The sequence below is a fragment of the Hordeum vulgare genome, chromosome 6H, assembly GCF_904849725.1.
Source record: "Hordeum vulgare subsp. vulgare chromosome 6H, MorexV3_pseudomolecules_assembly, whole genome shotgun sequence".
In the NCBI taxonomy this organism is placed as follows: domain Eukaryota; kingdom Viridiplantae; phylum Streptophyta; class Magnoliopsida; order Poales; family Poaceae; genus Hordeum; species Hordeum vulgare.
Window position 1 is genome coordinate 155,974,123 of NC_058523.1, and position 25,999 is coordinate 156,000,121.

Genomic DNA, 25,999 nt, shown 5'->3' on the forward strand with positions numbered 1-25,999 from the left:
CAGTCGGGGCAGCGGAAGGCCAGGCGGTGTTGGTTGCCGGAGCTGCACCGCCGGTTCGTCGCCGCGCTCCAGCACCTCGGGGGCCCGCAAGGTGGGTGTTGGGCAGTTCGTTAATCACATTTATTGTTGGAATGCTTTGAGCAATATATGTTCTTCCTCCTTCGTGGTTGGTGTGCTGAAATTTTGCTTTGCTGTTGATGGATGCAGTCGCCACTCCTAAGCAAATCAGGGAGATGATGAAGGTGGATGGGCTCACGAATGATGAGGTCAAGAGCCACCTGCAGGTTTGTTCTTATTAACTTCTGTCTGTTCATTCATCAATCTAGCCTACAATTTTCCATGTTTCCAACCACATGTGCATCAGAACATTTACCAGAAATACAATTCTCTTCCTGCAGAAATACAGGCTGCACACGCGGCGAGCATCCGACGGAGACCAGCAGCAGTCAACAACACCCTTCACAAAGCTCAGGTATCTTGGGAACTGGTGAATCACAAATCTCAGCTATTAGATTGACAGCTTAAAAGTTTTACAAAGAATCATGATGAGACAGGAAGTATGAGGCATACAAGTTCTCCATCGAAGTCGTCTGATATGAACACGCGCTTGACATAAAGCCTGATATTTTTAGTCTTCCTATCAGTTATGTCCTCTTTCTTTGTAGCAGGCACATACATAATTGACCTGAATTCTACTTCACCCTGTATCAAATTTGATCAAGCACAGTTTACTTGAATGTGAGTTGTGAAGATCCTTATCCATCACATTACCAATTGAATTACCATTTTCACATAAGAGTTTATTATTGCCTCCCGCAAGACTATGTTACAAAAATAGCAGTGCTACTATAATTTCAAAAAACAACTATGTGGGTAGCTAAATTTTCGCAGTTCCATGATACAAAATTAGACTGAATATTATTTAGGCAAAAGCAACTGCAGATATTATGTGATACACCAACCATGATGTGATAAATGTGACATCTATTGAATCAATAAAAAGCAACAGAAAGGGAACCAATCGAATGCAAAGAGATGTAGTACATGTGTAGTGAAGTGTGAGGAGGTCAAGGGATCCAAATACTCATTGAAGGTCTTCTTGTAAAATTCATTGTACTCCTCAGTTGATACCTCCTTAGGAGTCCGAAGCTGGCAACAACACAAATAATTTCAGGCTCTCTCAGAAGAAAAACTGGAAGTGAAAAAACATACTTATAAATTATCAACAAGATAAGCAGCACAATAAACAGTCTCAAAGTTCTCACCCAAATAGGTTGTGTTTCATTTGTAAGTTCCCAGTCCCAATACTTCTCCACAACGGTTTTTGTCTTCTTCTTAACCTGTTAACATTGCAATATAGAAATTATCTCCAATTCTACATGTAAGAATGAAGTACAATTTGGGCAAGAATATTGCTCAAAGGAAAGAGATGCAAAATGACTTCTTTTTTAGAGTTTACAACGTTACCTCTTTTTTGGTTTCACCACCATCTTCTGTTTTAACTTCAGCAGGATCCTCGTCAACCTCAACCTAGAAAATTAATGTTTGTATTGCATAAGCAAGGTTCAATGCAAGATAAAAAATTGTGTTTGTGAAACGCTATTTAGAAGAAACTGAAATTTGACTTTATTTCAGAGACAAAACAAAAGGGTATTTTTTCACAAAAGTTTGTGGCGCGCACCCATATTTGCAAACATGTATGTCTGGATTTTTTATTTAAATCTTTTGGCATTTTAAAACGTGCTTAAAATGCATCTTTTGAAAAAATGAATTCATATACCCATGGGTTCAGGATGTGCCCTCTCCACTATTAAGCTCCTATGATGTGAAGCGTTATAGTGCTTTGGGGATTATGGGGTCGTGGTGCCCGTTTGTAAGTTTGTGCATTCTTTAGTTTATTTCTTCTTTTTATTTCTTATTTTCTTCCATATTTTAATTCACCTGATCGAAAGATAAATACAGTAATTTTTAGACTACATGATGCATGTTGTTGCAGAATATATAAGGGAAAAATAATTGTACTTAAATTCAGATATCTTACATCTTCGTCGCTCCCCATCTCCATCGTTCTCGGCACCCACTATAATGGAATCGGTGATCCCCATGAGGCCCCAAGGTTCCCCCATGCTGCTTCAAAAAACTTAAAATTTTCCTGCTACACTCACCGTTCTGGCCTTCGTAGGGGTCCCTCATGTTAATACAATGCATCTTTTTAGGCTTATTTTCATTAGGCTTAAGTTTCTAATTTCTAGGGTAGTTCATTACTTGTGTATGCTAGATATTCATTGTTTCTATCCCATATTAAGTGGTTGACAACCTAATGAATGAGGAAATTCATTCAATTACACGTGTGTTGCACGTGCACTGTTACTAGTAGACGAAAATTCTAAAATGGGCCCGTGCTATGTTGGTATGCCTAGTCAGCAGTACATATGTATCTGAATGTGATTTAAACCGTATTTGAGCCATACAACCAAGTTATGGAACAGATCAATGTATTTTTCAAGTTTAGACACCAAAGTGATCATTGATGGCAAGTTTAGGCACTACTAGTGTTATTACCTCAAAATTATTCTTCAATATAACCAGTCTCAATCAAATAAATGTGCGTTTTATATGCATCGGTTCCATAGGGATTTTAACACCCACCCGATCTCTTTTTTACACTCAAAGTCATTAATTGGCGGAGGACCGAGACATTTTTTCTGTGTTTCTCGATATCATGCCGCGTATGATCTGGAAACATAATCATGTTCGTAGCCATGATTAGATCACACCGTGGCTATACGTACGCCATCCTTCATCCGACGATGTTCAACGTAAAACCACCCACGCGTTAGCACCAAAATAATGCAGCACGTTGTTGGATTCCAGGTCGTACGAACGTCGGATAAGTAGTGATTTCGATTAGATGATGGTTGGACAAGGTCACTTTTGTCAAATTCAGAAGTAAATACTGAAGCGACTTCGGAACAAACACCTTAAATGGCCGTGACCGTGATGTACGTTCGCTTTTTGACCAGTTGGGCGCTGAGATATTGCTTTGACTGCACATTTGGTTTGACCCAAGGACATCCGTTCTCGCTCGCTTGTTTGACTAGCGGTGCTTGGGAATGGATGTGCCTATGGCTTTTGTTTGCATTCGGCCGTATGTAATGCTTAAGAGCATGGTTAATAGCCAACTGTTGGTTATAAGCTATCTTATAGTCCATTTTATAGCTAGCTTGTACAATAGTTAGCTATAAAAGAGTACTACTTTTATTCTATATGCCCAACTTTCATTCTCACAAAGCACCTAGGAGCACGTGTTAGAGCTGGCTCTTCACGAAGATCCCGCTTCCCTTCTCTCTCATATTCTCTCTCATCCAACTCAGTAAAAATATAGTATTTTAATCCTTATAGCCTGCTGACTGTACCTTATTGTACTTGTTCTAACTAGCAGAGTTGAACTACAGGTCAAAGTACGTATAGACGGTACAGTCTACCTGCAATACGACCATATATGGAGGGTTTCTTTACAGGGACTTTTTGTCTGTATGAACTAAAAAAAGTCCCTTTTAGTTCCACATGAAAGAAGTATGAGGGACTTTTAGAGAGTAAAAGTGGGTATTTGGGACTAAAGAAAGAAGTCCTTATGAAAGGTCTTTTTGTGACTTTTTGACACATTTTTTAACAGTGCCCATATTTTTAGCATGTTATTTAATAACTTCTAATATATTATTAGAGATAACATGGTCTTTTTACATGTCATTTAATGACCTCTAGTCTCTGTTTAGTCCCTGGAAAAAAACAGATAGAAACTAGCGACTTTTTAGTTGGGATTAATAAAAGTCCTAGGACTTCTTAAAAAAACAGGGCCTATGTTCTATGGAAGATGGAGACGCCACTTTTTAGATCAAGCGGGTTCACTCTTCTGGTCTTCACGCCCAGTTTCTTTTTCACAATGCGGACAAGAATGCCATACAACATTCAACGTGCATTCGTTTTCTTTTTGATATAGAGGCAAAAAGCTTTGCATCACTCATTCGTTAAGAAAAGTTTATAAATACATAGCCGACCAAAATAAATTGGTTTACACGTTCTAAAAAACTCCGGACAATAAAAATGAAAAACACACATGTCGTGGGTATAAGTCTCACAGTAGATGTGTAGGGTACGAAAAGATGGGCAGAGCCTTAGCTACGGCGAGGTTGTATGACTTCAGGCCCCTCTGCGGTGGAGGTAATAGCCCTACGTCTCAGTGCTCTGGGAGCTTGTTGTCGAGTGGAATATAGAATACAGTGATTTTCCAACCCCTGCACCAGTGGGGGAGGGTGGCTTATATAGAGTGCGCTGTCCTCCACAACGGTTCGGTGCACAGGGGTGAAGTAGTGGCGAATAAATGCCTACGTTACAGGTAACGTATGTCTTAAATGCTAATAAAGGCACATGGAAACGTATGACCGTTTCCCTCCAAGGGGGTTACGATGCACAGAGTGGAATCCAGTCGGTTAGTTTGATATTCTCCGAATGCTCGTCTCCGACTGGATGGTCGAGGATCTGTTACCGACTGGATGATGAGAACTCCTTAGTTCAGTCGGAACTGACTAAGGGCCCTGTCCCTTATGAGGGGTAGTCCTTGGGTAGGACCTACAGGGCAGGCCTATGACCCTACCCTAGGACTATAACCCCATCATTATTCTCCCAATGGATTGGGGTTGGAACGACGAAGCGATGCTTGAAGTTTGGATCCGACTGGTACGGATGTGACTTTGGCGTTGCTTGCCTCGATCCATTTTATCTTTTCTGACCAACGATTCGAGTGGAAGTATTTGTGAAACAAACTGTCGGAAACCGAGTGCTTCCGTGGTATCTTCTGACGTGACCGGTCAACTGACAGCGGCGGATTTTCCGGGATCCTCAAATTTCAGTTATCGTGCGCTCAGCGGGGATGACGACATCGCACTCGAGTAGTGCCTGACGCCTCGAATCCCGCGCCTTCATCTTCTCCACTGATATCGCCGCGGCCGGTCGGGGGATAAGATTTCGGGGCCACTTGCCAGCGACCCAGTCGGAACCTTACTTAAACCTCAGCGGCGAGGGTTTTTTCGTTACGCTCGCCGGATATCTTGCCTTTGCTCCGCCTCCCTCGCCATTCTCCGCGCACGCCAAGCTTCTTCCTTCTCCTTCTCCCTCGCGAAACCGCAGCTTCCGCCATGACAAAGGGGCAGACTAGCAAGCTAGAGGCGCGGAAGAAGAGGGGGAAGGCGGCGGCTCCTGCTCAGCGGAGGCAGCGAACGCTACCGGCGGGATGGATCCAGGGGGACTTCCTCCCCTCCACGGTGACGGAGAAGGATCTGCTGGAGCTGGTGGAGCACAGGATGATCGCGCACAAGTCGTGGAGGTTGCCGGTGGAGGGTGAGACCGAGCCGGCGCCCCGGGAGGGGGAGCGCGTCCTGCTGCTCAGCCACGTGCATCGAGGTTTCTCCCTGCCCCCGCATCCTTTCTTCAAAGGCATAATGAACCACTTCGGGGCGCAGCTCCACCACTTTCCCCCGAATGCCATAGCTCATCTCTCTACTTTCGTAGTCTTGTGCGAGTGCTTCATCGGCTGTCCTCCCCATTGGGGGCTTTTCAAACATATCTTCTCTGCTAGATCCCAAACCATCAAACGACTTAATCAGTCGGATGATAAGACCCACCTTCTCCAGCTCTGCGGAGGCTTAGGCTTCCAAAAGAAGAGCAAAAGTAGTTATCCCGCTCTTCAGCTGAGTGAATCGGTTAGGAACTGGCAGTCGACATGGTTCTACTGCCAGGACGTTGCTTGCCCGAATGCCACGACAGGGTTGCCTCCTTTTAGCTTAGATCGACCAGCTCCGCCTAAGCAGCTCGCGCTCACGAAGGCGGAGAAGATCCATATCCAGCCTCTGGTCGACGCACTCGTAGAAGTCGTCAGAAGGGGAGTCACCGGCATAGATTTGCTGGAGGTTTTCCTCGGCCGGCGCATCCAACCACTGCAGGCCCGAGACCACGCCATGTGGCACTACACGGGGCCTGAAGACTCCACTCGGACCAACGTCGAGTGCGTGACCGGGGAGACGGTGGCGTCGTGGGTGCTCCAGATCATGGGCGCCTACGAGAACCCCAGAGGGTCCCGGCGAATGAGGGCTTTCCGCGCGGACAACCCTCCTCCGAACGAGGTGAGTACAACTTGTCGAGTGCACATAACTGTCTTAGATTTATCGCTTTTTTGAATCACTTTCTGACGTCTGATATCGCCGACTGTATTTTATGCAGAAGTGGACCAATTGGTTCTCTCTTGTCTCGAACGGGAACCCGGCCGAGGAGGAGGAGGAGGGCAGCCAGGAGGGCAGCGTGGAGAGCGTCGAGTACGTCTCCAACAGTGGGGAGACGGAGGAGGAGTCTAGGGAAGAGGAGGAGGAAAACGAAGAGCAGAGCTCGCCACCTCCGCCACCAGAGCTTCGAACCAAACGCCGACATGAACCTGCGGCTCCCTCGACCCCTCCAGCATCCTCGAGTGCTCCGCCAACCGCTCCTACTGTCCCGAGTGCCCCGCCAACTGTTCCCGTGGTTCCGAGTACTCGGAGCATCAAGAGGACCAGGGACGTTGCTGCTGAGCCTCCGGGCCAGCCTTCCAAGGTGGCCAAACCGAGCGGATCTAAACCTCGGAAGGCTTTGCCGCGGATGAGGGTCATCGTGCCCGTCACCTCAACGTAAGTGCATTGTTCTTCTAACTTCTTCCGACATTCGATTGAACTCCTGTTTATTGGTCGAATGAATTTCACTCGGCAGAGTTGCTACCTCTGCTACCTCTCCGGCACGCTAGGGGGATGATCCCATGGACATGGATAATGTTGTCTCGTCCCAGCCAGGTGCGTCGTAGCGAATCCGAAAGTTTACATTATCGCATCACGAATTATGTTCTTCGGTCTTGCCTTTTTCCTGTGATCTCACGCCATTCGGTCGGGTCTCCCTCAGGGGCGATTTATGTTGATGAGGGTGACCAGGGGAGGTCTGAGCAAGCTGCGGTGCCTGTCCTTGAGGCTGTTCCGCCAGTTATTGCTCTCGCCGTGGACGTGCCGCCAACTGAGGCGATGCCGTCGACTGAAACGGCGCTGGTTACTGTTGAATCGACTGGAGCGGGCCTTGGGATGCCCAAGGAGCCTCCAACGATGCCAGGCCCAGGCCCGTCGACTGTCGAGTACAACGTCCAGCGCCTCCCGGAGGATCAGGTGGGAGCGGCCAAGGGGGCCATGGTGCAGGCGGAGCTGATGGCGGGAGAGGCCAAGAAGGCGTACGACTCCATCGCGTCCCTGTACGAGCGAAGTTTGGAACCGCGAGACGATATCCGAGTAAGTGGGCTAGTAAGTACTTACTTTTCTCTTGTAACCCACTGGGTGTGCTCGGATACCGTAAGATTTTTACAATGGGTTCACTCTTAGTGAACCCAGTGGGTGTAGTCCCCGAGACTTCTGTCGAGTCCTTGCACCGGCAATTGTCTTTATACAAAGTTTCTTTGACTTGATCAGATAAAAATTAATCTGTTCGAATGCTGACAGTTGGGGCGCTCGGAGTGCACCTACTGAATGAGTCCCCGAGAGTAATTTTTCTCAGGTCGGGTAGTAGTAGCCTTATAGGCTTAGGTGTTGTCATGTAGCTCAATAGGGCGGACCTGTTTGAGTTTCATGCCAGTGGGGTCACTCTTAGTGAACCCACTGGGTGTAGTCCCCGAGACCACTATCGACTGCTTGCGTCGGCAGGGGTCTGAAGAACTTAGATTTTTTATTGTTGAATTTGTCTGACCGTCTCTTGGTGCTGACTGGCAGAAAACTTGTGAGATGAGGACAGCGTACGAGACTGTTATGGCTGAAAAGGTTCAGTTTGCTGGTGAACTGGATGCGGCATTGGTTGCAATGGCTGGTATGAAGGATGTTCTGGCGGAACGAGAAAAGTCGTTGGAGCATGCCCGTGAGGCAAACAAGGCATTGACTGCTGAAGTGGAGAGAATGAAGGCGCAAAGGAGCGAGCTGATGGGGCAGATGAAGACGCTGAATAGGCGGTGCATAGCACAGGAAAATTACGTCAGTGATTGGGCCCGGAATATGATAGCGCTTGTGGGTGGTAAGTCTTGTTTTTCCGAGTGCTTGTGGACCGTGCATTTCATTTTGCGTTGACTGTTTGGTCATCCTGTCTTTGCATATTTTTGCATGGACGCTGAGGTTGAAATAGCTGACGTTGAACGGTCGATGCTTCAGAACATTCCACTCGGCGAGGACGCCAATCGAGATCTGCTCCGAGCGCACATTCGGCTGGGCAAAGTTGGACCTTTCATTGGTCGACTGAGAGAAGTCGTCGGCCGAATCGACAAGGAGCTTTGGCCTGAAGACGAGTCTCGGCACGAGATGGAAGGCTTGATGAGTCGGCTGGAGGAGGTCCCGAACCGAGTGCAGTCATGGAAGAAGTCTGCGGCTCGCTGTGGTGCCGACGTCGCTCTGTCTCTGGTCCGAGTGCATTGCAAGGAGGTGCGCCAAGAGAAGCTGAAGGCATTGCAGGTCGCGAACACGAAAAAACTTTGATTCGAAAACTTCATGGAGACCTTCCTTGAGAGCGCCACCCGCATCGCCGACGGATCGACCTCGATACGTTCGTAGAGCCCGCTAGTCCCATCTCCAGTCCTGACGACGCTTGAGAAAACTTTTACCTCGGTATGCCGAGTGTTGATTGTAATAAACTTTGGCCACTGTTGTTGGCCGTCACATTCTTGGCTCGGTGTGGATAAGCTTGATCGACACCAAGCCAACTATCCTTAGGTGAACTTTGAATCTGAATCGAACCGTGTGCTCTTCTTTTGCCAAAGAGTTGCTGATACGAATTTGGCTTGTGCTTTTGTTTGGCGTTTCTTGGTGAAGCCAATGGGAAACATGCGGAGCATGTAATTGTCAGTTGTCTTGACATCTGCATGAGCCTCACTGAGGGTATGCTGAGTTCTCGAGTGAACCTGCAGGATACACTCGAAGGCAATAGAGTACTTAGGCGATTCGTGATTGCGGCTAAGTCTTCGAGTGCGGCTGTAAGGTCGTACTCGGAACGGGCTGTTACTCATCTAATTGTCAGTGGTCTTGACATCTACATGAGCCTCAATGAGGTTCTGCTACTCATGTAATTGCCAGTTGTCTTGACATCCACATGAGCCTCAATGAGGGTCTGCTACTCATGTAATTGTCAGTGGTCTTGACATCCACATGAGCCTCAATGAAGGTCTGCTGAGTCCCCGAGTGTATCTGTAGGATACAGTCGAAGGAAGCTTTCTTATTTAAGCGATTCTTGACCGCGGTTAAGTCCTCGAGTGCGACGGTTAGTGCACGCTCGGAGAAAATTTGTACTTAGGCGATTCTGGATCGCAGCTAAGTCCACGAGTGCGACGTTTAGTGCACACTCGGAGAAAGTTTGTACTTAGGCGATTCTTGATCGCAGCTAAGTCCCCGAGTGCGACGTTTAGTGCACACTTGGAGAAAGTTTGTACTTAGGCGATTCTGGATCGCAGCTAAGTCCCCGAGTGCGACGTTTAGTGCACACTCAGAGAAAGTTAGTACTTAGGCGATTCTTGATCGCAGCTAAGTCCCCGAGTGCGACGTTTAGTGCACACTCAGAGAAAGTTTGTACTTAGGCGATTCTGGATCGCAGCTAAGTCCCCGAGTGCGACGTTTAGTGCATACTCGGAGAAAGTTAGTACTTAGGCGATTCTTGATCGTATCTAAGTCCCCGAGTGCGACGTTTAGTGCACACTCGGACAAAGTTTGTACTTAGGCGATTCTGGATCGCAGCTAAGTCCCCGAGTGCGACGTTTAGTGCACACTCGGAGAAAGTTTGTACTTAGGCGACTCTGGATCGCAGCTAAGTCCCCGAGTGCGACGTTTAGTGCACACTCGGAGAAAGTTTGTACTTAGGCGATTCTGGATTGCAGCTAAGTCCCCGAGTGCGACGTTTAGTGCACACTCGGAGAAATTTATACTTAGGCGATTCTGGATCACAGCTAAGTCCCCGAGTGCGACGTTTAGTGCACGCTCGGAGAAAGTTAGTACTTAGGCGATTCTTGATCGCAGCTAAGTCCCCAAGTGCGACGTTTAGTGCACACTCGGAGAAAGTTTGTACTTAGGCGATTCTGGATCGCAGCTAAGTCCCCGAGTGCGACGTTTAGTGCACACTCGGAGAAAGTTAGTACTTAGGCGATTCTTGATCGCAGCTAAGTCCCCGAGTGCGACGTTTAGTGCACACTCGGAGAAGGTTTGTACTTAGGCGATTCTGGATCGCAGCTAAGTCCCCGAGTGCGACGTTTAGTGCACACTCGGAGAAAGTTAGTACTCAGGCGACTCTGGATCGCAGCTAAGTCCCCGAGTGCGACGTTTAGTGCACACTCGGAGAAAGTTTGTACTTCGGCAATTCTGGATTGCAGCTAAGTCCCTGAGTGCGACGTTTAGTGCACACTCGGAGAAAGTTTGTACTTAGGCGATTCTGGATCACAGCTAAGTCCCCGAGTGCGACGTTTAGTGCACGCTCGGAGAAAGTTAGTACTTAGGCGATTCTTGATCGCAGCTAAGTCCCCAAGTGCGACGTTTAGTGCACACTCGGAGAAAGTTTGTACTTAGGCGATTCTGGATCGCAGCTAAGTCCCCGAGTGCGACGTTTAGTGCACACTCGGAGAAAGTTAGTACTTAGGCGATTCTTGATCGCAGCTAAGTCCCCGAGTGCGACGTTTAGTGCACACTCGGAGAAAGTTTGTACTTAGGCGATTCTGGATCGCAGCTAAGTCCCCGAGTGCGACGTTTAGTGCACACTCGGAGAAAGTTAGTACTCAGGCGATTCTTGATCGCAGCTAAGTTTTTTTTTTGAGAACGGAGTGTGCGACCGCGGAAGCATTTTGAATCTGCAAAAATTCAATCTGCCTTGTATTATTTCACCAATACTTGTTCTTTACATTGCTTTAGTCGACGGTCACGTGTAGAAGCGCTTGAGGAGGTCTCCGTTCCATGCTCGCGGCTCATCTGTTTCCCTGTCGATGTTGTAGAGTATGTATGCTCCATTGTTCAGCACCTTGGAGATGATGAAGGGTCCTTCCCAGGCGGGAGCCAACTTGTGAGGTCTTTGCTGATCCACTCGGAGCACCAGGTCGCCTGCTTGGAATGTAAGACTCCTGACGTGTCGCGCGTGAAAACGCCGCAGATCTTGCTGATAAATGGTTGAGCGAGTCAGTGCCATCTCGCGCTCCTCCTCTAGAAGGTCCACTCCGTCTTGCCTTGCTTGTTCTGCTTCAGCTTCGGAGAAGAGTTCGACTCGTGGAGCATTGTTGAGCAAGTCACTCGGAAGGGCCGCTTCTGCTCCGTAAACGAGGAAGAACGGTGATCGCCCTGTAGATCTATTCGGGGTTGTGCGGAGACCCCAAAGCACTGAAGATAGCTCGGTGACCCATGCGCCAGCGGCATGTCCCACCTCTCGCAGGAGTCGGGGCTTCAAACCTTGCAGAATAAGTACATTCGCCCGCTCTGCTTGTCCGTTTGTTTGAGGATGCGCCACAGATGCAAAATCCACTCGGATACCTTGGCTTGCAGAGAAACCTTTGAATCTGTCCGAGTCAAAGTTTGTCCCGTTGTCCGTGATTATGCTGTGAGGTACCCCGAATCTGGAGATGATGTCCCTGACAAAATTGATGGCTGTTAGGGCGTCGAGCTTCTTGATGGGCTTGGCTTCAATCCATTTTGTGAACTTGTCGACTGCCACCAACAGATGTGTGTATCCTCCTTGGCCTGTCCTGAATGGACCGACTGTATCTAATCCCCATACCGCAAACGGCCAAACAAGAGGGATTGTCTTCAATGCAGATGTTGGCTTGTGGGACTTGTTGGAGTAGAACTGACAGCCTTCACATCGGTCGACCATATCTTTAGCCATTTCGTTTGCCTGTAGCCAGAAGAAGCCAGCTCTGAATGCTTTGGAAACGATTGCTCTTGAAGAGGCGTGATGACCGCAGGTTCCCGAGTGAATTTCTTCCAGGATCAACTGTCCCTCCTCTGGGGAGATGCATCGTTGAAGAACGCCTGAAACGCTTTCCTTGTACAACTGGCCATCTATGACAGTGAACGACTTCGACCTGCGGACTATCTGCCTGGCCTGGACTTCATCTTCTAGTAACTCCTGCCTTGGGATATATGCGATGATCGGCACAGTCCAATCGGGGATGACAGCAAGAATCTCCATGATCAGATCAACCACAGCAGGTACGTCGACTTCAGTCGGATCTGTCAAGCTCTTTGGTTGTACTGGTTCCTCTGTGAAAGGATCTTCTTTAACTGAGGGAAGGTGGAGGTGCTCGAGGCAGACGTCACTCGGGGCTGGTATCCGAGTGGATCCGAGTTTTGCCAACTCATCAGCTGCTTGGTTCTTCAGTCGCGGAACGTGGTGGAGTTCTAGACCTTCAAACTTCTTCTCGAGCTTCCTCACTGCACTGCAGTATGTGGTCATGGTGGGGTTCCTGACGTCCCACTCTTTCATCACTTGATTAACCACCAAATCCGAATCCCCATAGACCATCAGGCGACGGACGCCCGAGTGTGATGGCCATGCGCAGTCCATAAAGGAGAGCTTCATACTCTGCCTCATTGTTGGAGGAATCAAAGTGTATTTGCAGCACATACTTGAGTTTGTCGCCCTTTGGCGATACGATCCCAATGCCAGCGCCAGAGCCATTCAACATCTTGGACCCATCGAAGAACATCGTCCAATGAGCCGAGTAGATGTGGGTCGGTTGCTGTTGTTCTACCCATTCTGCTATGAAGTCAGCCAGAGCTTGAGACTTTATGGCTTTCTTGGCCTCAAACTTGATATCACAGTACAACATCTCCATTGCCCACTTCGCCACTCGGCCCAATGCGTCCCGATTGTGGAGGATTTCTGACAACGGAGCATCAGAAACGACAAACATTGAGTGGTCTTGGAAATAGTGAGCCACCTTCTTCGCAGTCATGTAAATCACGTAGATAAGTTTTTGATAGTGGGGATACCTCTGCTTGGAAGGGGTCAGGACTTCGGAGATGTAATACACTGGCCGCTGAACTTTGTATGCTTTGCCTTCTTCTTCTCGTTCGACTATAAGAACAGTGCCGACGACTTGATTTGTAGCCGCGATATACAGAAGAAGGGGCTCTTTACTGAGCGGAGCAGTAAGAACCGGCTGGGTGGAAAGTAGGACTTTGAGGTCGTCGAACGCAACTTGGGCTTCATCTGTCCACTCGAAAGTATCTGATTTCTTCATGAGTCGGTACAGAGGGAGTGCTTTCTCGCCGAGTCGACTGATAAACCTGCTCAAAGCCGCTAGGCAACCTATGAGCCATTGAACATCGTGTATTCTGACCGGCCTCTCCATTCGGACGATGGTCCCGATCTTTTCGGGGTTTACATCGATCCCTGGTTCGGAAACGAAGAAACCGAGTTACTTTCCGCTGGGAACGCCGAACGAACACTTGGCGGGGATGAGCTTGATATCGTACCTACGAAGGTTGGCGAATGTTTCTGCCAAGTCAGTCAGCAGGTCGGAACCTTTGCGTGACTTGACTACGATATCATCCATATACGGCTCCACATTCCGACCGATCTGGTCGAGAAGGCATTTTTGGATCATGCGCATAAAGGTTGCTCCTGCATTCTTCAAAGCAAATGGCATAGTGATGTAGCAGAAGCACCCGAATGGGGTGATGAAGGCTGTTTTTAATTCATCGGGGCCATACAGACGGATCTGATGATAGCCCGAGTAGGCATCAAGAAATGACAAACGCTCGCAACCCGCAGTCGAATCGACAATTTGATCGATGCGGGGGAGCGGAAAATGGTCTTTGGGGCAGATCTTATTGAGATGCTGGAAGTCGATGCACATTCGGAGCGACTTGTCCTTCTTGGGCACCATGACAACATTAGCGAGCCACTCGGAGTGGTGAACCTCGCGAATGAAGTTGGCTGCCAAAAGCTTGGCCACCTCTTCCCCGATTGCCTTCCTCTTGTGCGCGGTGGACCGACGCAGGCGTTCTCGGATAGGCCGAGCGATGGGATCCACATGCAGTCGGTGCTCAGCCAATTCCCTGGGTACACCTGGCATGTCAGAGGGTTTCCATGCGAAGATGTCCCAGTTCTCACGGAGGAATTGGGTGAGCTCGGCTTCCTATTTAGGATCGAGGGTGGTGGAAATGTTCGTCGGGGCAGCAGTGTTGTCCGTCGGGTGGATGCTGACCTTCTTCGTCTCTCCCGCCGAGTGGAATGCGGACTCCAAAGCTAGCTTCTTCGAACGCATCAAGTCAGCGGGGTCGACTGTTTTCTTGTACTCGTCAAGCTCGAGGACGGCCATCTGCTAGTCGGCAATTCTTGATCCCTGCTGCAGACACTCCACAGCCCGCTGTCGATTGCTTGTGCTGGTGATCACACCTTTTGGGCCTAGCATCTTTAGCTTCAGGTGTACGTAACATGGACGGGACATGAAACGCGCATACGCCGGGCGGCACAGAATTGCATGGTAAGCGCTCTGGAAGTCCACCACCTCGAACGTCAGCTTTTCCTTGCAGAAGTTCTTGTCGGAGCCGAAAACGACGTCCAACGTGATCTGGCCGAGTGACTTGGCCTTTCGTCCAGGGACGACTCCATGGAACTGCATGCTGCTCTCGCTGAGTTTGGACATCGGAATGCCCATCCCCTTGAGAGTGTCGGCGTACATGATGTTCAAGCCACTGCCGCCGTCCATGAGGACTTTGCGCAGTCGGACTCCTTCTACCACCGGGTCGACGACCAGAGCCTGTCTCCCTGGGGTGGGTACGTGTGCTGGATGATCCGACTGGTCAAAGGTGATCGTAGTCTAAGACCATTTGAGGAACTTGGGGTTGGTAGGGGTGGCCATGTTCACCTGCCTGTTCACCAGCTTCAGTCGACTCTTGCTCTCAACGTCAGCAAAAATCATCAGTGTTGCATGGACTTGAGGGAACGGATCCTCCTTATCCTCCTCATCCTGTTCATTGTCCTTTTCACTCGGTTGCCCTTCGCCGAATCCCTGGATCAGGAGGCGACATTGTCGAGTGGTATGCCTCGGATATATGGCGTTGCCCTCTTCATCCATCTTCGTATGAATCGGACATGGCTGGTCCAGGATGGGATTGTTGAACTGCTTCTTCTTGGGGGTGAACTGAGCCTTCCCCTTGCCTTTGAATTTGGCGTTGGTAACAGCTGCAGCTTCTGCCTGCAGAGTGGACGGAGCTTTTTTCTTATGCTTCCGAGTGTTACTCCCATCTCCGTCGGCGACTGTTTTGTGCTAGCCGCTTCGAATGCGGTCCTCTTCTTCACCATTTGCATAGCGTGTCGCTATCTCCATCATCTTGCTCATGGAGATGTCGCCTGTTCGGCTGAACTTCAGGTACAGATCCCTGTACCGCACACCTGCCTTGAAGGCGCAGACTGCTTGGTGTTCTGAGATGTTCTCCACTGTGTGGTAGAGGGTCGTCCAACGCTGAATGAAATCGCGCAGGGGATCATTCCGCTTCTGGACACAATGCTGGAGCTCCACGAGGCCAGCAGGGCGCTTGCACGTCCCTTCGAAGGTCCTGATGAACACTCGGGCCAGATCTGCCCAACTGTAGATGCTTGAGGGGGCCAACTGGTTCAGCCACGCTCGCGCCAAGCCATCGAGCATCAGAGGGAGGTGCTTCATGGCGACGTGGTCGTCCCCTCCTCCAATCTGGACTGCCACTCGGTAATCATCCAACCACGTCTCTGGCTTGGACTCTCCTGTAAACTTGCTGATCCCCGTCGCCAATCGGAAGTTGGGAGGGATATCAGCCGAACGGATGGCTCGACTGAAACATTCGGGACCAGAAACAATGGTCCTGCTTCCACTCGGACGGTCAATATCGTAACCATCACGGTGGGCTCAGCCCCTGTCGACCCTCCGCTGGGCGATATGCCCTCTCGCGTCGGGCCTTGGGTCGTAAGTGTCACCGACTGAACGCCGATCATCATGATGTCGGGGCCCGTAGGGCCCACCCCGCGGAGGGGTGCGTGAACGGCGATGATCTTCGGGATTTATGGAACGGCTACCTCCCCAATGTCGCTGATGAGAACCAGGGCTGTGAACTGACCGATGCATATTCGCATGAACAGAACTATTGTGGATCCTGTTGTGCGACTGGGAGACCGCCGAATTTTGCTGCTGCGCCGTGTGCAACAGGGCGCGGATTTGCTCGATCCCCCTGCCAGCCTCTGAATCAGTCGGTTGAAGGGAATCGGCTATCTTGGCAGCCGCAACCAAGTTGAGGATGGGTGTGCGGAACAACTCCACGTTGCTCCGCCGAGTGTGCCGACTGGCAGAACGGCGAGGTGGACGGCGAGCGCCGGATGTTTCGCCGATCTCGTGCTCGTTCCGGCCAGCTTGACATGGACCTTCATGAGAGTTGGCCATGTGTACTTCTGCTGTAGGCCCGCGACCCACGTACTCGGAAGGAAACTCAGTCAGAACCGAGTCCGAGCGCTGGGACGGCGGGGCAACCACAACCAACTCTAGGACCGCCACTTGTGAAGACGCGTTCTGGCGCGCCTGGGCGTGTTGCACCCAATGCTGGAGCCGCGGACGGCGGGACCGCTTGTTGCGGTGCGTGACGGTGGTGTAGGTCGACACCGGAGCCGACTGCAGGAGAAGAAGAATGCTGCGGGCGCCGGCATGGAAGTGCGTAGCCCCGCGGCGGGGAAGCGCCTCATCGTCGAGAGGAGCGTCCCGAAGCCATGCCGAATCATCGACGATGAAGGAGAGAGCGCCAAAGAGGATCTCGTGACCCATGCTCGAATCTCCACCGGACGACATGATGAAACGATGTAGTCGCAAACTCGCCGGAAGTCGCTTAGACGCCTGCCCCACGGTGGGCGCCAACTGTCGTGGGTATAAGTCTGACAGTAGATGTGTAGGGTACGAAAGGACGGGCAGAGCCTTAGCTACGGCGAGGTTGTATGAGTTCAGGCCCCTCTGCGGTGGAGGTAATAGCCCTACGTCTCAGTGCTCTGGGAGCTTGTTGTCGAGTGGAATATAGAATACAGTGATTTTCTAACCCCTGCACCAGTGGGGGAGGGTGGCTTATATAGAGTGCGCTGCCCTCCACAATGGTTCGTTGCACAGGGGTGGAGTAGTGGCGAATAAATGCCTACGTTACAGGTAACGTATGTCTTAAATGCTAATAAAGGCACATGGAAACATATGACCGTTTCCCTCCAAGGGGGTTACGATGCACAGAGTGGAATCCAGTCGGTTAGTTTGATATTCTCCGAATGCTCGTCTCCGACTGGATGGTCGAGGATCTGTTACCGACTGGATGATGGGAACTCCTTAGTTCAGTCGGAACTGACTAAGGGCCTTGTCCCTTATGAGGGGTAGTCCTTGGGTAGGACCTACAGGGCAGGCCTATGACCCTATCCTAGGACTATAACCCCATCACTTGTGTTACTTGTTACTTTGTTGTTGTTGCTACTACTATTCCTTGCTACCCTGTTGTTACTTGTTGCAAGACTTTGCTGGCGCCATTGCCAAGGCTAGGTAAGCGGTAGTGACAATCCCGTCAACCAAAGCTTTTTCTAGCACCGTTGCTATCATACTACCTTGCTACTGATACTTTGCTTGCAGACACTAATCTTTCAGGTGTGGTTGAATTGACAACTCAGCTGCTAATACTTGAGAATATTCTTTCGCTTCCCCTTGAGTCGAATCAATAAATTTGGGTTGAATACTCTACCCTCGAAAACTGCTGCGATCCCATACGCTTGTGGGACATCAAGGCTTTTTCTGGCGCCGTTGCCGGGGAAGCACTGCTATATTCTCTCAGTCACTTGGGATTTACGTCTGCTGATCACTATGAGGAATCCGAAAGATCCAAGAACTAAAATCTTGCCTTCCACTACGAGGAGAGATAAGGAACTTCCATTTAGCTCTGCACTAGATTCACCTTCCGTTATGAGTAAGTTTGCGACATCACCTCCTGCTAGAAATCTTGATATGTCGCCTATACCTGATGATGCTATGCTTGATACTATGCCTGATGATGATATGCTTGATACTATGCCTGATGATGCTATGCCTGATACTGCTTTACCACTAGGTGCATTCCTTGATGCACATATTGATAGAGTTGCTGCTAGATGTGATGATACTTCTGAAACTGTTGATACTATTGAAGTAGAACCTACTACTATGCCTGAATTGCCTGTTATGTCTGATACGCGCTATGTTATGGAGGGAGAGATAGCTGAGGATTTTCTTGCGTGTAAGGATAGCTATGATGTTGAGAAATTACTGCACAAGTGGAAAGAAAAATCTCTGAACGCTAGGATGAAACACGACCCGAAGTTTGCTACTTCGCCTATCTTTGTGACCGATAAGGATTATGAATTCTCTGTCGACCCTGAGTTAATCACTCTGGTCGAATCTGATCCTTTTCACGATTATGAGTCTGAAACGGTTGTAGCCCATCTTACCAAACTGCACGATATAGCCACCCTATTCACTAGTGAGGAAAAGATCCACCACTACTACATGCTCAAGCTGTTTCCTTTCTCGCTAAAGGAAGATGCTAAGACTTGGTTCACTTTTCTTGCTCCTGGTTGTGTGCGTAGTCCCCGGGATATGGTCTACTACTTCTCTGAAAAATATTTCCCTGCCCATAAGAAGCAAGCTGCCTTGCAGGAAATATACAACTTTGCTCAAGCTGAAGAAGAGAGTCTCCCACGAGCTTGGGGGAGGCTTATCCAGCTACTGAATGCTTTGCCTGATCACCCTCTTGAGAAGAACGAAATACTTGATATCTTCTATAATGGACTTACCGATGCTTCTAAAGACCACTTAGATAGTTGTGTCGGTAGTGTTTTTAGGGAACGAACCGTAGAACAAGCTGAGATTCTGTTGAACAACATCTTGTGCAATGAGAATGCTTGGACTATTCCCGAGCCACCTCCTAAGCCAACTCCGAAGAAAATAGGTATTCTATTCCTCAGTCCTGAAGATATGCAAGAAGCCAAGAAATCTATGTGAGAGAAAGGCATTAAATCTGAAGATGTCAAAAATCTACCACCTATCGAAGAGATCCATGGTCTCGATAACCCGATACAGGTAGTAGAAGTAAATTCTCTGCGTAGGTTTGATGAGAGTGATATTCCTTTTGATAAACCTGCTAGCTTATGCATGGATGAATTTGATAACTTCGTTGTCAAACAACAGAGTTTCAATGATTATGTTAGCAGACAATTGGAAAAGAATGCTCGTATGCTTAGTCATTTAAGTGCTTGTGTGGACAGAAACGTCAATGATCTTAAGCTTCTGAGTAAACATGCTTCCATGGTTACTACTCAGGTAGAACAAGTACTTAAAGCTCAGAATGACTTGCTCAATGAGTTGAATGACAATTCCGTCAGAGTCGTCACTAGAGGCGGTAGAATGACCCAGGAACCTCTTTATCCTGAGGGTCATCCGAAGAGAATTGAACAAGATTCTCAAGGAATTAGCACTGATGCACCTAGTCATCCTAGAAAGAAGAAGAAAGATGATAGGAACTTGCACGCTAGCAACCCTGTTGCTGCTACACTTGAGAGTCCAAATGATGCCTCTGTCTCTGATGCTGAAACACAATCTGGTGATGAACATGAGCCTAGTGATGATTTCAATAGTGATGTTCATGAAGATGCTCAACCTAGCAATGAAAAGAATGTGGAGATTGAACCTGATCTTGATAACCCACATCCTAAGAATAGAAGATACGATAAGACTGACTTTGTTGCTAGGAAGCACGGTAAAGAAAGGGAACCATGGGTTCGGAAACCTATGCCCTTTCCTCCCAAACCATCCAAGAAAAAGGATGATGAGGATTTTGAGCGCTTCATTGAGATGATCAGACCTGTCTTTCTGCAGATGCGTTTGACTGATATGCTCAAGATGTCTCCGTATGCTAAGTACATGAAAGATATTGTGACTAACAAGAGAAGGATACCTGATCTTGAGATCTCCGCCATGCTTGCCAATTACACTTTCAAGGGTGGAACTCCGAAGAAACTAGGTGATCTCGGTGTGCCCACTATACCTTGCTCCATTAAAGGCAACTACATTAGAACTGCTTTATGTGACCTTGGAGCCGGTGTTAGTGTTATGCCTCTCTCTCTTTATCATAGACTTGAGCTGGATAAGTTGACACCCACTAAAATATCTCTGCAAATGGCCGACAAATCAACTGCTTTCCCTATCGGCATTTGCGAGGATGTGCCTGTTGTGGTTGCTAACACCACTATCTTAACAAACTTTGTTATCTTGGATATTCCCGAGGACGATGCCATGGCTGTCATCCTCGGAAGACCCTTTTTAAACACTGCAGGGGCTGTTATAGATTGCAACAAAGGCAATGTCACTTTCCATGTCAACGGTAATGAGCATACGGTGCACTTTCCGAAGAAACAATATCGACTACATTGCATCAATGCTATCGAGAAAACTTCATCGATTCTTATTGGGAGCTTTGAATGCCCTATTCCTCGTGTCATGATGAAGTATGATTTGCTTATTGGGGAAATACACATCCCCATTGAGGTGACCTAGTGACTATTTGAAAATTCTCCGGCTTCTTTTGCGATTCGAGGAAGTTTTGTCGAGGGGATTTGATCAACCCCATTGAGGGATTTCTTTCGATGACCATGAGATGGCTGAATCAAGGAGTCACAAACTCTGTTCCAAGATTTCACTTTAGGTTGCTTAGAAGAAAATTGATAGATTTAGTTTAGTTTTCCCTGTTTTCTGTCTTAGCGTCCGGTGGAAAAGTACCCCGAAAATAAAATTTCTCCGAACGCTGTGAAAATCTAGTATGATTTTTTCTGGAATATTTGAAAAATACTGGGACAAAGAGTCTGTCCCGGGGCCACACCAGTGGGCCACAAGTCCTAGGGGCACAGGCATCCCCCTGGCCTCGCCACCCAGGCTTGTGGGGCCCACAGGCACCCCCTCCACTCATTCTTGCTCCCATCATGTTCTCCTACCTCCAGAAAAAATCGTTTCGCAGCTCAAACCAGTGTTCTTGCTCCTCTTGCTGGGATTTTCGATCTCTTTCCTCAAATCACCGTTCTCCAAACTGTTTTGGGGAAATTACTCCTTGGTAAGTGACTCCTCCATTGGTCCAATTACTTTTTGCTCTAGTGCCTTATACTCCGCATATTTTTTGTTGCATTGGTGACCATGTTCTTGAGCTTTGCATGCTGATTTTAGCTGGTCCCAAGTAGTTTTGATGCCTAACATGGTCTCTAGGCACTTGTGGGAGTAGTTGTTACGAGTTTCGTTGAGCCTTATTCACTTTTCCTTAGAATCACTAAAAATTTCAGAAATTTTAAGAGATAGAAAAGGGAAAAGATGAGGAGGTTCTTTAGAGGCTCTTCAAGCCGTGACCCCAAGGATGATGGGAGTGAGAAGAAGCCCAAGTATCCGGTCCCTTGAGTCGCGGAAGTTCGAGCATGCGAGTGGCCAAGCGACGTGTTCTTATGCGCCGCTGGAATTTATGAGGACTTTTATCACTTGGTGGAGAACGCAGGCCTTACCGCCTTTGTTGAAGATAAGTGTTCACAATACCTCCTCCTCACTAATATTTTTGTACAAAGCTTTAACTTCTATCCGAGGAAGAATCCTCCTATGGTTGAGTTTAAACTCTATGATGTCCCCCAGCGCATGTCACTCCAGGATTTTTGCAATGTTTGCAAATTCCCTTATGTTGGGGATATTCATGAACCTTGTCCATGGGACTTGGAAGCTTTCATCGGTACAATTGTTCTAGGAGAGGACAGAGGAGTGTCTTGCGCTAGAGCTGCTAGCATTCATTTTCCCGTGCTTCGGTACTTTGATACGTCCATTTTGCATCATGATTTCATATTGATATTTATCGCTTTGTGGACTGTTATTATACTTTGTGGTACCATACTTATGCCTTTTTTCTCTTATTTTTCAAGGTTTATTTGAAGGGGGAGAATATCGGCAGCTGGAATTCTGGACTGGAAAAGGAGCAAGTCTGAGTCCTCTATTCCGCGCAACTCCAAATGCCGTGAAAGCAACGTGGAATTTTTTGGGAATATATAAAAAAATACTGGGCGAAAGAAGTGCCAGAGGGTAGCTGCCAGGGGCCCACAAGCCTGGTAGCCGCGGCCTGCCCCCTTGGCCGCGGCTACAGGGCTTGTGGGCACCCTGGTGGCCCACTGCCCCCCCTCTTCTGCTATATGAAGGGTTTCGTCCGGAAAAAAAATCAGGGCGGAGCTTTTTCGAGGAGGCGCCGCCGCCACGAGGCGGAACTTGAGCAGAACCAATCTAAAGCTCCAACAGGACGATCCTGCCTGGGAAACTTCCCTCCCGGAGGGGGAAAACGTCGCCATCGTCATCACCAACACTCCTCTCATCGGAGGGGAGCCATCTCAATGAACATCTTCATCAGCACCATCTCCTATCCAAACCCTAGTCTATCTCTTGTAACCAATCGCCGTCTCGCGACGCCGATTGGTACCCGTAAGGTTGCTAGTAGTGTTGATTACTCTTTGTAGTTGATGCTAGTTGGTTTACTTGGTGGAAGATTATATGTTCAGATCCATTATGATATTCATTACTTCTCTGGTCATGAATATTTCCATGCTTTGTGAGTAGTTACTTTTTTCCTGAGGACATGGGATAAGTCTTGCTATTAATAGTCATGTGAATTTGGTATTCGTTCGGTATTTTGATATGCTGTATGTTGTCTTTTCCTCTAGTGGTGTTATGTGAACGTCGACTACATAAAACTTCACCATATTTGGGCCTAGAGGAAGGCATTGGGGAGTAGTAAGTAGATGATGGGTTGCTAGAGTGACAGAAGCTTAAACCCCAGTCTATGCGTTGCTTCGTAAGGGGCTCATTTGGATCCACTAGTTTAATGCTATGGTTAGACGTTGTCTTAGTTCTTCTTTTGTAGTTGCGGATTCTTGCGAGAGGGGTTAATCATAAGTGGGATGCTTGTCCAAGTAAGGGCAGTACCCAAGCGCCGGTCCACCCACATATCAAACTATCAAAGTAACGAACGCGAACCATGTGAACATGATGACAGTTAGCTTGACAGATTTCCCATGTGTCCTCGAGAGCGCTTTACTTCCTATAAGACTTTGTTCACGCTTGTCCCTTGCTACAAAAGGGATTGGGCCACTTTGCTGCACCGTTGCTATTACTTGTTACTTGTTACTTTTCACCTGCTACGTTTCACCTCACCACACCATCACTTGTTACCGCTAATTTCAGTGCTTACAGTTATTATCTTGTTGAAAACCGTTTATGAGAGCCTTCTTCTCCTCGTTGGGTTCGACACTCTTACTTATCGAAAGGACTACGATTGATCCCCTATACTTGTGGGTCATCAAGACTCTTTTCTGGCATCGTTGTCGGGGAGTGAAGCGCCTTTGGTAAGTGGAATTTGGTAAGGAACCATTTATATATTGTGCTGAAATTTATTGTCACTTGTCACCATGGAAACTGTTCCTTTGAGGAATTTGTTCGGGGTATCTTCACCACGAACGGAAGCACGAGGATTTTCTCCTCAACCTAAGGTACCTACTGAAAATATCTTTTATGAAATTACTTTGGGTATGCTTGAGAAACTGCTGGCTAATCCTTTTAGAGGAGATGGATCATCACATCTAAACTTGCATCTAATCTATGTAGATGAAGTTTGTGGTTTACTTAAGCTTGCAGATTTGCCCGAGGATGAGGTAAAGAATAAAGTCTTTCCTTTATCTTTGAAGGATAAGGCGTTGACTTGGTATAGGCTATGTGATGATACTGGACCTTGGGACTACAATCGGTTGAAATTGGAATTTCATCAAAAGTTTTATCCTATGCATTTAGTACATCGTGATCGGAATTATATTTATAAGTTTTGGCCCCGTGACAGGGAAAGCATAGCTCAAGCTTGGGGGAGGCTTAAATCAATGCTATATTCATGCCCCAATCATGAGCTCTCGAGAGAAATTATCACTCAAAACTTTTATGCTTGGCTTTCTCATGAAGATCGTACCATGCTTGACACTTGTTGTACTGGTACTTTTATGAAGAAGGATATTGACCACAAGTGGAATTTATTTGAAAGAATCAAACGTAACTCTGAAGATTGGGAGCTTGAAGAAGGTAAGGAGTCAGGTATGAATTTCCAGTTTGATTGAGTTAAATCTTTTGTTGAAACAAACACTTCTAGAGATTTTAGCGCTAAGTATGGACTTGACTCTGAGATAGTAGCTTCTCTATGTGAATCTTTTGCTGCTCATATTGATCTTCCCAAAGAGAAGTGGTTTAAGAATCGTCCTCCTGTAGAAGTCAACATAGTTAAACCCAATCTAGTTGAAGAGAAAGTCATTGCCTATAATGATCCTATTGTTCCTTGTGCCTACACTGAGAAACCACCTTACCCTGCTAGGAAAAAGGATTATTCTAAAGCTCCAACTGTGATACGTAGGGGTTACATTAGACCACTTGCACCCCCTGAGGAAATTAGAGTTGAACCTAGTGTTGCTATTATCAAAGATCTCTTAGCCGAAGACATAGACAGGCATGTTATCAAATTCTATGAGGACTCCGCTAGAATTGCTAAACCTCACGCAAAAGACAAATACGGACCTGTAGTTGGCCTGCCCGTTGTTTCTGTCAAGATAGGAGATCACTGTTATCATGGTTTATGTGATATGGGTGCTAGTGTTAGTGCAATACCCCGGTCCCTATATGATGAAATCAAAGATGAGATTGCACCTGCTGAGTTAGAACCCATTGATGTCAGTTTTACACTAGCTAATAGAGACACTATCTGCCCTGTGGGAATTGTGAGAGACGTAGAAGTCCTGTGTGGTAAGACGAAGTATCCTACTGATTTCCTCGTCCTTGCTACTGCACAAGATAGCTTTTTTCCATCATATTTGGTAGACCCTTTCTCAACACTGTCAATGCTCACATTGATTGCGTTAAACAGACTGTCACTGTTAGTTTCGAGGGTGTGTCTCATGAATTTAACTTCTCCAAGTTTGGAAGACAACCCCATGAAAAAGAGTCGTCTGGTAGGGATGAAATCATTGCTCTTGCCTCTATTGCCGTACCTCCTACGGATCCTTTAGAGCAATATCTGCTTGAGCATGAAAATGATATGCATATGGATGAAAGAGATGAGATAGATAAAATTGTTTTAGAACAATATTCTTAAGAATAATCTGCCTGTGGAACTGCTTGGGGATCCTCCCCCACCAAAGGGTGATCCTGTGTTCGAGCTTAAACAGTTACCAGATACTCTTAAGTATGCCTATCTTGATGAGAAGGAGATATATCATGTTATTATTAGTGCTCACCTCTCGAATCACGAAGAGAAGAAGTTATTAAAAACTTTGAGGAAGCACCGTGTTGCTATTGGATATACTCTTGATGATCTTAAGGGTATTAGTCCCACTCTATGTCAGCACGAGATTAAAACCGATCCTGATTCTAAGCCAGTTGGTGATCATCAACGGAGATTAAATCCTAGGATGAAAGAGGTCGTGAGAAAAGAAATATTAAAGCTTCTTGAAGCAGGAATCATTTATCCTGTTGCTTATAGCGATTGGGTAAGTCCAGTGCATTGCGTACCCAAGAAGGGAGGTATCACCGTCGTTCCTAATGATAAGAATGAACTAATCCCACAGAGGATTATTACTGGCTATAGGATGGTGATAGAATTCCGGAAACTGAACAAGGCAACCAGGAAAAACCATTATCCTTTGCCGTTTATCGACCAAATGCTAGAAAGGCTATCTAAACACACACACTTCTGCTTTCTAGACGATTATTCAGGTTTCTCGCAAATACCTGTTGCACAATCTGATCAGGAGAAAACCACTTTCACCCCTTCGGTACCTTTGCTTATAGACGTATGCCTTTTGGCTTATG

At 47.6% G+C, this 25,999-nt stretch overlaps 1 long non-coding RNA gene across 1 annotated transcript; it reads right to left on the reverse strand.

Annotated features, from left to right (window-relative positions):
* Positions 1-1,102: 1,102 nt before the first annotated feature.
* LOC123404438 lies at positions 1,103-1,345 on the reverse strand. The gene is made up of 2 exons (XR_006611793.1): positions 1,266-1,345; positions 1,103-1,149 (listed from the first exon to the last, which is right to left on the reverse strand). It is a non-coding gene; the product is annotated as an uncharacterized LOC123404438 (long non-coding RNA).
* Positions 1,346-25,999: the final 24,654 nt, after the last annotated feature.